We start from the raw sequence: 13,289 nt of genomic DNA, 5'->3' as shown, positions 1-13,289 counted from the left end.
CGGCCGATTCAGTAAAGTCCGCGGGAGAGCGGACAAATGCCCATTCTCCTGGCACGCGCACCGGCCACTCGCCGGTGCGCGCAATACAGTATGCAAATTATGTGGTGCGGTAGAAACCTGCAAAAGGAAGCGCTAGGGACACTAGCGCGTCCCTAGCGCCTCCTTTTAGCCCGGAGCAACGGCTGTCAGCGGGTTTGACAGCCGACGCTCAATTTTGCTGGCGTCGGTTCTCGAGCCCGCTGACAGCCACGGGCTCAGAACCGGACGCCGGCAAAATTGACCGTCCGGTTTTCGGCCCAACAGCCGCCGGCCCATTTTAAATTTTTTTTTTTACCCTTTGGGACCTCCGACTTAATATCGCCATGATATTAAGTCGGAGGGTGCACAGATAAGCAGGGTGCACAGATAAGCAGGGAATATCTAATAGCGCCCTCAACATGCATTTGCATGTTGAGGGCGCTATTAGGTGCCGCGGGTTGGACACGCGTTTTCCGCCCCTTACTGAATAAGGGGTAAGGGAAAACGCGCGTCCAAGAGCAGGTTAACAGTGCGCTCCAGAGTGCACTGTTAACTGCCGCTCTGTGAAAGTTTTATCAGCTCTTCTTGTTGGCTCTCTGCAGTTCTAGATAAGTGTAGCAACCCCTTAGGATTCTCAACTAAGGTGTATCCTCTTTACAAGGACCTGTTTTTGAAATATGGTATATAGGAAAATAAGTTCTTAGCTGCTAATCTTCGTTCCTCTAATACCACAGATCAGTCCAGACCAGTGGGTTTTGTATCCCTACCAGCAGATGGAGTTAGAGAAACAAAACTTTGATGCACTGCTACATAACAGAGTGCCACCTGCAGTCCCTCAGTATTGACCTGTACCCAAGCCTAAACTAAACACCCCTCGAATGGGCGAAAGTAATCAAAGGGTTGGAAACCCCTAACAAATGAAAACTTTGCACATCTGCAATGAGAAACGAGACAAGAACTGAAAAACACCTCAGATCCTGCCGAACAAAAATACTCTTTTTTTTTTTTTTTTTTTAAATGGCAGGAAAAATTCAGTCTTTCGGAGTAAAAAAGGTCGGCCTCTGACCTGATTTGTGGTATTACAGGAATGACTATTAGCAAGTAAGAACCAATTTTCCTTTCCTAAAAACATACCCAAATCATTCCAGACCAGTGGGATGTACCCAAGCATCCCTAAACTAGGCTGGTACCTGAAATATCCACGCACAGAACACTCTCACCAAAGGACACCTCGTCTTGAGCTCTCACATCTAACCAATAATGTCTGGTGAAAGTATGAATCGAGGACCACACCGCAGTCCTACAAATCTCCTGCAGCGACAGAAACTGACACTCAGCCCAGGACACGGCCTGCGCCCTTGTGGAGTGCGCTCTCAAACCCACAGGAATCTGCCACCCTTTACAAAAGTACGCCGAACAAATTGCCTCCCTAAGCCAACGAGAGATGGTAGCCTTAGTGGCTTTGACCCCTTTCTTCACTCCACTGTACAAGACAGAGAGATGATCGGAACGGTGAAACTCATTCGAGACTTCTAAATAGTGTAAAAGAATCCGCCGCACATCCAAAAGATGCAATTCCCTATCCTGAGGGGAATCTCTTGACCACTCTGGAAACCCCGGCCACTCCACCATCAGGTTGACATGGAAGAAGGACACCACTTTTGGCACAAAGGAAGGCACTGTTTGCAACAACACCCTGTCGCTGTAAATCCGCAAAAACGGGTCCCTACAAGACAGAGCCTGAAGCTCCGAAATCCTCCTAGCAGAGCAAATAGCCACCAAAAACACCTCCTTCAGCATCAAATCCTTCAGGGTCGCTCTTCTCAAAGGCTCAAATGGGGGTCCACACAGGATGCGGAGAACCAGGTTTAGACTCCAATCTGGACAAGCCTTATGCAACGGAGGACACAAATGCTTTCCCCCATGAGGAACCTGATTATATCCAGATGAGCTGGCAGAGTTTGACCATGACACTTGTCCTTGAACGCTCCCAAAGCTGCCACCTGTACACAAAGCGAGTTGTATGCTAAATCCTTGGACAAACTGTGCTGCAAAAATTCTAAAATATGCGAGACATCCAATGCCAGGGGATCCAGCTGATGCTGAAGACCCCACACTTCAAAAACTTTTCTGACCCCCAACATATGCCATGGTCGTAGCCAGTCTCCTAGCCTGCAGAAGTGTGGAAACGACTTGTTCAGAGTAACCCTTCGAACGCAGCCTTCACCTCTCAAAACCCAGCCCATGAGACAGAAGTGATCCTCCTGATCTGAGAATATAAGCCCCTGAAACAGCAACCCAGGAAGATGAGCTAGCTGAGGGACGCTGGACCAGATCTGTGAACCATGGTCATCGAGACCACTCCAGCTCCACCAGCATCACACTCCCGGGATGCATTTCTATGCACCTGAGGACCCGACCGATGAGGGGCCATGGGGGAAACACGTAAAGGATTCCTGTCAGCCAAGGGAACACCAGGGCATCAAGATTCTCAGAACCGGGTTCCTTTCGTCGACTGAAAAACCTCTCCGTATTTGAGTTGGCTCACATCGCCATCAAATCCAACTGGGAAATGCCCCATCTAGCGAGTATGTAATTACATGCTTCAGGGGACAATTCCCACTCCCCTAGATCCAGCTGTTGCCTGCTGAGGAAATCCGCCTGCACATTGTCTACTCTTGCTACGTGTGATGCTGCTAGACCTTCGAGATGACACTCCACCCAAGCAAACAACCTCCAAGTTTCCAATGCCACGGCATGACTCTTCGTACTGCCCTGCCAACTGATGTACACCATCGCGGTCGTGTTGTCTGAGAATAGCCGAACCATCTGCCCCTGGATCAGAGGCAGGAAAACCTCCAGGGTTCAAGATGATTGATGGACCAGGATCGTTGTCCTGGAAGCCAAAGACCTTGTGCTGACCGGCCCAAGCAAACTGCCCCCCAACCAGAGAGACTTGCTTCCGTGGAAACTACCACCCAGTCCAGGGGTTCCAGGGCCATCCCCTTATCTAAACTGAGATGAGACAGCCACCACGAGTGCCTGGACCTGGATTCTCCAGGCAGAGGCAAGGGAAGATGATACTCCTCTGACACCAGCATGCATTGCAGAGGCATCATGTACGCAAAGGCCAAGGGAACTAAATCCAACGTGGAAACCATGGACCCCAGGACTTGTAAATAGCCCCACGTTGTCGGCACCGTCAACCGAAGGAGACACTTCACCTGGGATTGCAACTTCACCACCCAGTCCACTGCCAGAAAGACTCTGCCCCGCCAAGTGTCGAAAAGAGCTCCCAGGTACACTAAAAACTGTGTCGGCTCCAAATAATTCTTCTGCACATTTATGACCCAAACAAGTGGGGTCATAAATGTGCTCGTCACCCTTTGAAGAAATCTTTCGCACTCCTCCTTGGTCAGTCAGTAAGGCAGCTAGTAAGCAGTAGTTAGTGTGTTTATTTTGAAAAGTCTGTAAGGCAACTAGTAAGCAGAGCTGAATGTTTGTATTTAAAAAAAACAAAATTAGCCAGAAGCTGGAAATAAGCTATGAACAGTGTATACCTAAGTAAAAAGGTTGAAAAGTTCAGTTCAGTTACTCACCTTGGAAAGGTGTTGAGGTAGTGTGATTTGGTTTGATTAGGTACCAACATTTGATAATCAAGAGAGCAGTGAGTAACTCTGGCTGACTAACTGAAGTTAGACTGTTTGGATCACCAGAGGCAGGCAGAGCTCCAGAGTCTCAATGCATGGATGAGACGATGGTGCAAGGAAGAGGGATTCAGTTTTGTTAGGAACTGGGGAACCTTTTGGGGAAGGGGGGGGGGGGGGGGAGTCTCTTCCGAAGGGATGGGCTCCACCTTAACCAGGGTGGAACCAGACTGCTGGCGCTAACCTTTAAAAAGGAGATAGAGCAGCTTTTAAACTAGAACAAAGGGGAAAGCAGACAGTCGCTCAGCAGTGCATGGTTCGGAGAGAGGTATCTTCAAAGGATACTAATGATGCATTAGAATTAGGGCATCCCGACAGTGAGGTTCCAATAATAAGAAAAGTAGTCCAAGTGCCTGTAACTAAAAACTCACCTGAGCTTAAAAATTCTAACTTATCCCTATCAATTAAAAAGCATAATGAAAATACAAACAAAAAACAAACTTTGAAATGTTTGTATGCTAATGCCAGAAGTCTAAGAAGTAAGATGGGAGAATTAGAATGTATAGCAGTGAATGATGACAGACTTAATTGGCATCTCAGAGACATGGTGGAAGGAGGACAACCAATGGGGCAGTGCTATACCGGGGTACAAATTATATCACAATGACAGAGAGGAGCACCCGGGAGGCGGTGTGGCATTTTATGTCTGGGATGGCATAGAGTCCAACAGGATAAACATCCTGCATGAGAATAAATGCAAAATTGAATCTTTATGGGTAGAAATCCCTTGTGTGTCAGGGAAGACTATAGTGATAGGAGCATACCGTCCACCTCGTCAAGATGGTGAGATGGACAGTGAAATGCTAAGAGAAATTAAGGAAGCTAACCAAATTGGTAGTGCGGTAATAATGGGAGACTTCAATTACCCTAATATTGACTGGGTAAATGTATCATCGGGACATGCTAGAGAGATAATGTTCCTGGATGGAATAAATGATAGCTTTATGGAGCAATTGGTTCAGGAACCGACGAGAGAGGGAGCAATTTTAGATCTAATGCTCAGTGGAGCACAGGATTTGGAGAGAGAGGTAACGGTGGTGGGGCCGCTTGGCAATAGTGAGTGATCATAATATGATCAAATTTGAATTAATGACTGGAAGAGGAACAGTATGCAAATCCACGGCTCTCCTGCTAAACTTTCAAAAGGGAAACTGAGAAAATGAGAAAAATTGTTAGAAAAAAACTGAAAGGAGCAGCTACAAAAGTAAAAAGTGTGCAAGAGGCATGGTCATTGCTAAAAAATACCATTCTAGAAGCACAGTCCAGATGTATTTCACACATTAAGAAAGGTGGAAAGAAGGCAAAACGATTACCGGCATGGTTAAAAGGGGAGGTGAAAGAAGCTATTTTAGCCAAAAGATCTTCATTCAAAAATTGGAAGAAGGATCCAACAGAAGAAAATAGGATAATGCATAAACGTTGGCAAATTAAATGTAAGACTTTGATAAGATAGGCTAAGAGAGTTGAAAAGAAGTTGGCTGTAGAGGCAAAAACTCACAGTAAAAACTTTTTTAAATATACCGAAGCAGAAAGCCTGTGAGGGAGTCAGTTGGACTGTTAGATGATCGAGGGGTTAAAGGGGCACTTACATAGAAACATAGAAATGACGGCAGAAGAAGACCAAATGGCCCATCTAGTCTGCCCAGCAAGCTTCACACATATTTTCTCTCATACTTATCTGTTTCTCTTAGCTCTTGGTTCTATTTCCCTTCCATCCCCACCTTTAATGTAGAGAGCAGTGATGGAGCTGCATCCAAGTGAAATATCTAGCTTGATTAGTTTGGGGTAGTAGCCGCCGCAATAAGCAAGCTGCACCCATGCTTATTTGTTTTACCCAGACTATGTTATTAGCCCTTATTGGTTGTTTTTCTTCTCCCCTGCCGTTGAAGCAGGGAGCTATGCTGGATATGCGTGACGTATAAGTCTTCTCCCATGCCGTTGAAGCATAGAGCCATGCTGGATGTGCATCGAAAGTGAAGTATCAGGCCCATTTGGTTTGGGGTAGTAACCGCCGTAACAAGCCAGCTACTCCCCGCTTTGTGAGTGCGAACCCTCTTTTCTTCTCCCCTGCCGTTGAAGCAGAGAGCTCTGCTGGATGTGTGAAGTATCAGTTTTTCTTCTCCCCTGCCGTTGAATCAGAGAACTATGCTATATATGCATTGAAAGTGAAGTATCAGGCTTATTTGATTTGGGATAGTAACCGCCGTAACAAGCCAGCTACTCCCCTCTTTGTGAGTGTGAATCCCTTTTTCCACATTTCCTCTTGCTGTTGAAGCTTAGAGCGATGTTGGAGTCAAGCCTGTGTATGTTTATTTAATAAGGGTATTGACTCCAGGCAGTAGCCATCATTCTGGCGAGTCACCCACTCTTCATTGGCAGCCTCTTGACTTTATGGATCCACAGTGTTTATCCCACGCCCCTTTGAAGTCCTTCACAGTTCTGGTCTTCACCACATCCTCCGGAAGGGCATTCCAGGCATCCACCACCCTCTCCGTGAAGAAATACTTCCTGACATTGGTTCTGAATCTTCCTCCCTGGAGCTTCAAATCGTGACCCCTGGTTCTGCTGATTTTTTTCCTTAGGAAAAGGTTTGTCGTTGTCTTTTGATCATTAACACCTTTCAAGTATCTGAAAGTCTGTATCATATCACCTCTGCTCCTCCTTTCCTCCAGGGTGTACATATTTAGATTCTTCAATCTCTCCTCGTACGTCATCCGATGAAGATCCTCCACCTTCCTGGTCGCCCTTCTCTGTACCGCCTCCATCTTGTCTTTGTCTTTTTGAAGGTACGGTCTCCAGAACTGAACACAGTACTCCAGGTGAGGCCTCACCAAGGACCTGTACAAGGGAATAATCACTTCCCTTTTCTTACTCGATATTCCTCTCTCTATGCAGCCCAGCATTCTTCTGGCTTTAGCTATCGCCTTGTCGCATTGTTTCGCCGACTTCAGATCATTAGACACCATCACCCCAAGGTCCCTCTCCTGCTCCGTGCACATCAGCCTTTCCCCCCCCATCGAATACAGTTCATTTGGATTTCCACTCCCCATATGCATGACTTTGCACTTCTTGGCATTGAATCTCAGCTGCCATATCTTCGACCACTCTTCCAGTTTCCTTAGATCCCGTCTCATTCTCTCCACTCCTTCCGGCGTGTCCACTCTGTTGCAGATCTTAGTGTCATCCGCAAAAAGACAAACCTTACCTTCTATCCCGTCCGCAATGTCGCTCACAAAGATATTGAACAGGACCGGTCCCAACACCGATCCTTGCGGTACACCACTTAAAACCGCTCTCTCTTCAGAGAAGGTTCCATTTACCATCACACATTGTCTTCTGTCCGTCAACCAATTTGCAATCCAGGTCACCACCTCGGCACTCACTCCCAAGCTTCTCGTTTTATTCACCAGTCTCCTGTGCGGAACCGTATCAAAAGCTTTGCTGAAATCCAAGTATATGATATCGAGCGCTCTTCCTCTATCCAATTCCTTGGTTACCCAGTCAAAAAAGTCAATCAGATTTGTCTGACAGGATCTTCCTCTGGTGAATCCATGCTGCCTCTGGTCCATCAATTCTCCGGACTGTAGATAGTTCACTATTCTCTCTTTCAACAGTGACTCCATTACTTTTCCCACCACTGAAGTGAGGCTAACCGGTCTGTAGTTACCAGCCTCCTCTCTGTTCCCACTCTTGTGAAGCGGGACCACCACCACTCTTCTCCAATCACTCGGCACCACTCCCGTTTCTAGGGATCTATTGAACAGGTCGCACAGCGGTCCCGCCAGCACATCTCTGAGCTCCCTCAATATCCTTGGATGAATCCCATCAGGCCCCATGGCTTTGTCCACTTTCAGATTCTTAGCTCTTCCCATACATTATCTACTGTAAATGGATTTTCCTCTGTTCCGCTTCCCTCCAGTTTCTTGTTGTGTAGAGATGGTCCTTCTCCAGGGTCTTCTTTAGTGAACACAGAGCTGAAGTATTCGTTTAATATTTCTGCCATTTCTTCGTCTCCCTCCACACATTGATCATTTCCACCTTTCAATTTCACTATACCACTTTGGACCTTTCTCTTTTCGCTGATGTATCTGAAAAATGTTTTGTCACCATATTTTATCTCCTTGGCAATCCTCTCTTCTGCTTGACTTTTTGCCAACTTGATTAATTTCTTTGTCTCCCTCAGTTGATACAAATATTCTTCTTTGTGGTCCTTCCTTTGGGATCTTTTGTATTTCTTGTATGCAGTTCTTTTAGCTTTAATTTTGTCAGCCACCTCCTTTGAGAACCAGATAGGTTTCATTTTTCTTTTGCTTTTCTTTACATTTCTAACATATAGAGCAGTTGCCTTGGCGATTGCTCCTTTTAGATTGGTCCACTGTTGATCCACATCTCTCTCATTTTCCCATCCATTTAGTTCTTCCTCTAGGTACTTCCCCATTTCCTCAAAGTCTGTGTTTTTGAACTGTAAAACTCTGGTCTTTGTGCTCCTTTTCCATATTCTTTTAGTGATATTAAACCATACCGTTTGATGATCACTGGTGCTGAGGTGGGCGCCCACCTTGACATCAGAGACAATTTCTCCATTATTGAGCACTAAGTCGAGAATAGTTCCTTCTCTCGTGGGTTCCAATACCATTTGTTTGAACAAAGATACTTGCATGGCATCCAGTATTGCTCTACTGTTTTTAGATTCTGTAGATGGGATTTTCCAGTCTACATCTGGCATATTAAAGTCACCAATTATCACCACTTCCCCTTTCTTACCTATCTTATGGATGTCTTCAACCAGATCTCTGTCCAGCTCTTCCTTTTGGTTTGGAGGCCTGTAAACCACTCCAATATAAATGGATGCTCCATCATCTGTTTTTAGGTCTACCCATAGTGCTTCTTCCTTGCCCCAACTTCCTTGCAGCTCAGATGCTTGGATATTATTTCTGACATAAAGAGCCACACCTCCCCCTTTTCTATCCACTCTGGCCTTCCTTAACAAATTATAGCCTGGTATTGCCGTATCCCAATCATGAGATTCTGTGAACCATGTCTCTGTGATAGCAACGATGTCCAGTTCTGCCTCTGTCATTAGGGCCTGCAGATCTGGGATTTTATTTCCCAAACTATGAGCATTTGTAGTCATAGCTTTCCAGGAACTCTCTTTACGGTTATTGCTTTTCCTGTACTCCTTATGAGACTTTAGTTGAGATTTGTTATTCACTTTACTCGTTCCTTTTGCAGTTGTGCCATTGATGACAGAGTTATCCATCTCAATGTTTTTCTCTAGAATTTCTTCAGTTAATATAGGGAGGGCTTTATGTTCTTGTTGCATTTGATACTGTGTGTGTCTCCTTGTTACAGGTCTAATTCTACCAGAGCCCACTGTGATCCTGTTTTTTAATGATTTACTTGATGAACTGATTGAGTGGGGGGGTATACTTGTTGGCTTCCCATCTGTCAAGAATGGGTGACTGTGGGACACATGTGTTATCCTACCTGAGTCTACTGTATTTCTTTTTCTTGACTCCTGGTTATTCTTTGGTGTTGGGGAATTATTTTCTGAGTAATGCAATATGGGTGTAATTCTTTTAATTGAAGCTAATTGAGCTTTAACCTCAGTCAGCTCCGTTTTCAAAGAAGAGAGCTGTGCACAGATCGGGCAAGCTCCAAGTCTCCAGATGCTTTCCCTCAGAATAAAGGCACTACAACAGTTGCATTGGATAGTTCTCATATTGGTTAAGTTTTGGATTGGTATGTCCTTAGCTGTTAACTTACTAATTGATCTTGTTGCTAATGCTAATTTAGACAGTCTATATTAGTAATCTAATCCCAGGGGTGGGTGGGTACAGGGGTAGGGTGGGAGGGAAACAGTTGAACCTGGGACAAGCAGGACACTTTCTGGAACTTTATTAGTCCTTTAGCTATTAAAGGACCCCCTCAGCACTTCTGTGCCAATATTAACCAGATTATTAAAGAACAGCTATACAATAATAGAAAAGCAGGTATACTGGATCTTAAAAATAACAGTTTGCAAGCAACAATTACAATTATTGTATAATAACAGACCTAGAGAAAGGTATAAAACACAGAAGTTCTACTGCTCAGAGAGCCCAGATTTTAGTGCAGCACAAAGCAATTAGAAGAATAGTGAAAGAAAACAAGCAGGGTTTTTTTTTTGTTTTTTTCTTTTTTCCCTCAGAAGAGCACCCCAGAAAATTAAGAGTCTTTTATCCCCCAGAAGAAATTTAAGAGTCTTATCTGCACAGGAACAGAAGAAGGAACCTCTCTGGGACTGCCTCAAGTAGTCTGCAATGCCCAGCCAGGTCACTATTTACCTTCTCTGCCACACCCAAACTGGCCTTAACTGGACACCTTAGGAAACTTCTAGTTCTTACCTATTAAAGGACCCCCTCAGCACTTCTGTGCCAATATTAACCAGATTATTAAAGAACAGCTATACAATAATAGAAAAGCAGGTATACTGGATCTTAAAAATAACAGTTTGCAAGCAACAATTACAATTATTGTATAATAACAGACCTAGAGAAAGGTATAAAACACAGAAGTTCTACTGCTCAGAGAGCCCAGATTTTACTGCAGCACAAAGCAATTAGAAGAATAGTGAAAGAAAACAAGCAGGGTTTTTTTTTTGTTTTTTTCTTTTTTCCCTCAGAAGAGCACCCCAGAAAATTAAGAGTCTTTTATCCCCCAGAAGAAATTTAAGAGTCTTATCTGCACAGGAACAGAAGAAGGAACCTCTCTGGGACTGCCTCAAGTAGTCTGCAATGCCCAGCCAGGTCACTATTTACCTTCTCTGCCACACCCAAACTGGCCTTAACTGGACACCTTAGGAAACTTCTAGTTCTTACCTATTAAAGGACCCCCTCAGCACTTCTGTGCCAATATTAACCAGATTATTAAAGAACAGCTATACAATAATAGAAAAGCAGGTATACTGGATCTTAAAAATAACAGTTTGCAAGCAACAATTACAATTATTGTATAATAACAGACCTAGAGAAAGGTATAAAACACAGAAGTTCTACTGCTCAGAGAGCCCAGATTTTAGTGCAGCACAAAGCAATTAGAAGAATAGTGAAAGAAAACAAGCAGGGTTTTTTTTTTGTTTTTTTCTTTTTTCCCTCAGAAGAGCACCCCAGAAAATTAAGAGTCTTTTATCCCCCAGAAGAAATTTAAGAGTCTTATCTGCACAGGAACAGAAGAAGGAACCTCTCTGGGACTGCCTCAGAAGATAAGGCCATTGCGGAAAGATTAAATGATTTCTTTGCTTCGGTGTTTACTGAAGAGGATGTTGGGGGGTACCTGTACTGGAGAAGGTTTTCATAAGTAATAATTCAGAGGGACTGAATCAAATCACGGTGAACCTAGAAGATGTGGTAGACCTGACTGACAAACTGAAGAGTAGTAAATCACCTGGACCGGATGGTATACACCCCAGAGTTCTGAAGGAACTAAAAAATGAAATTTCAGACCTATTAGTAAAAATTTGTAACCTATCATTAAAATCATCCATTGTACCTGAAGACTGGAGGACCTCAAACATCCTCTGCAGAGGATAGCAAATGTAACCCCCATATTTAAAAAAGGCTCCAGGGGCGATCCAGGAAACTACAGACCGGTTAGCCTGACTTCAGTGCCAGGAAAAATAGTGGAAAGTGTTCTAAACATCAAAATCACAGAACATATAGAAAGACATGGTTTAATGGAACAAAGTCAGCATGGCTTTACCCAAGGCAAGTCTTGCCTCACAAATCTGCTTCACTTTTTTGAAGGAATTAATAAACATGTGGATAAAGGTGAACCGGTAGATGTAGTATACTTGGATTTTCAGAAGGTGTTTGACAAAGTTCCTCATGAGAGGCTTCTAGGAAAAGTAAAAAGTCATGGGATAGGTGGCGATGTCCTTTCGTGGATTGCAAACTGGCTAAAAGACAGGAAACAGAGAGTAGGATTAAATGGACAATTTTCTCAGTGGAAGGGAGTGGGCAGTGGAGTGCCTCAGGGATTTGTATTGGGACCCTTACTTTTCAATATATTTATAAATGATCTGGAAAGAAATATGACGAGTGAGATAATCAAATTTGCAGATGATACAAAATTGTTCAGAGTAGTTAAATCACAAGCAGATTGTGATAAATTGCAGGAAGCACTTGTGAGAGTGGAAAATTGGGCATTAAAATGGAAGATGAAATTTAATGTGGATAAGTGCAAGGTGATGCATATAGGGAAAAATAACCCATGCTATAGTTACACAATGTTAGGTTCCATATTAGGTGCTACAACCCAAGAAAGATCTAGGCGTCATAGTGGATAACACATTGAAATCGTTGGTTCAGTGTGCTGTGGTAGTCAAAAAAGCAAACAGAATGTTTGGAATTATTAGAAAAGGAATGGTGAATAAAATGGAAAATGTCATAATGCCTCTGTATCGCTCCATGGTGAGACCGCACCTTGAATACTGTGTACAATTCTGGTCACCGCATCTCAAAAAAGATATAATTACGATGGAGAAGGTACAGAGAAGGGCTACCAAAATGATAAGGGGAATGGAACAGCTCTCCTATGAGGAGAGACTAAAGAGTTTAGGACTTTTCAGCTTGGAGAATAGATGGCTGATGGGGGATATGATAGATGTGTTGAAAATCACGAGAGGTCTAGAACGGGTAGATGTGAATCGGTTATTTACTCTTTCGGATAATAGAAAGACTAGGGGGCACTCCATGAAGTTAGCATGTGGCACATTTAAAACTAATCGGAGAAAGTTCTTTTCTACTCAACGCACAATTAAACTCTAGAATTTGTTGCCAGAGGGTGTGGTTAGTGCAGTTAGTATAGCTGTGTTTAAAAAAAGATTGGATAAGTTCTTGGAGAAGTCCATTACCTGCTATTAAGTTGACTTAGAAAATAGCCACTGCTATTACTAGCAACTGTAACATGGAATAGACTTAGTTTTTGGGTACTTGCCAGGTTCTTATGGCCTGGATTGGCTACTGTTTTAAACAGGAAGCTGGGCTTGATGGACCCTTGGTCTGACCCAGTATGGCATGTTCTTATGTTGTGTTATGGACTTTGTTTGAATCAGCCAATCATTCAGATATGGACGAACCAAAATTCCTTCCTTGCAAAGGGCCGCCACCACCACCATGACTTTGGTGAACATGAATGGTGCCGTCACCAGACTGAAAGGGAAGGCCTGGAACTGAAAGTGCTGACCGAACACCATGAAACGAAGAAATTTCTGATGATCCCTCCGGATGGGAATGTGCAGGTACGCCTCCGTTAAAACTAGGGAGGCCAAAACTCTCCTTTGCTCAATGATGCTACTATGGTACATAGCATCTCCATGCGAAAGCGCAGAACCCAAAGGGTTGAGAATGGGCCGAAAAGAGCCCTCTTTTTTGGGCACCACAAAGTACATGGAGTACCTTCCCTGTCCCTGCTCTGACAACGGGATGGGAACATGGCTTTTAGGTCAAGCAGCCTCTGCAGAGTCCCCAATACACCTCCCACTTGCTGTGGGAGACCACATGAGACTCCACAAAAGCCTCCCTT

At 44.1% G+C, this 13,289-nt stretch overlaps 1 protein-coding gene across 4 annotated transcripts in view; it reads right to left on the bottom strand.

Moving 5' to 3' along the window:
• ATP11C (ATPase phospholipid transporting 11C) overlaps positions 1 to 13,289 on the bottom strand; it is a 365,103-nt gene that overhangs the window by 131,035 nt on the left and 220,779 nt on the right. The gene's annotated exons all lie outside the window — the stretch shown is intronic.

Source organism: Rhinatrema bivittatum, chromosome 6 (genome assembly GCF_901001135.1).
Source record: "Rhinatrema bivittatum chromosome 6, aRhiBiv1.1, whole genome shotgun sequence".
Taxonomy (NCBI): Eukaryota; Metazoa; Chordata; class Amphibia; order Gymnophiona; family Rhinatrematidae; genus Rhinatrema; species Rhinatrema bivittatum.
This window is presented reverse-complemented; position numbering and strand designations above follow the sequence as displayed.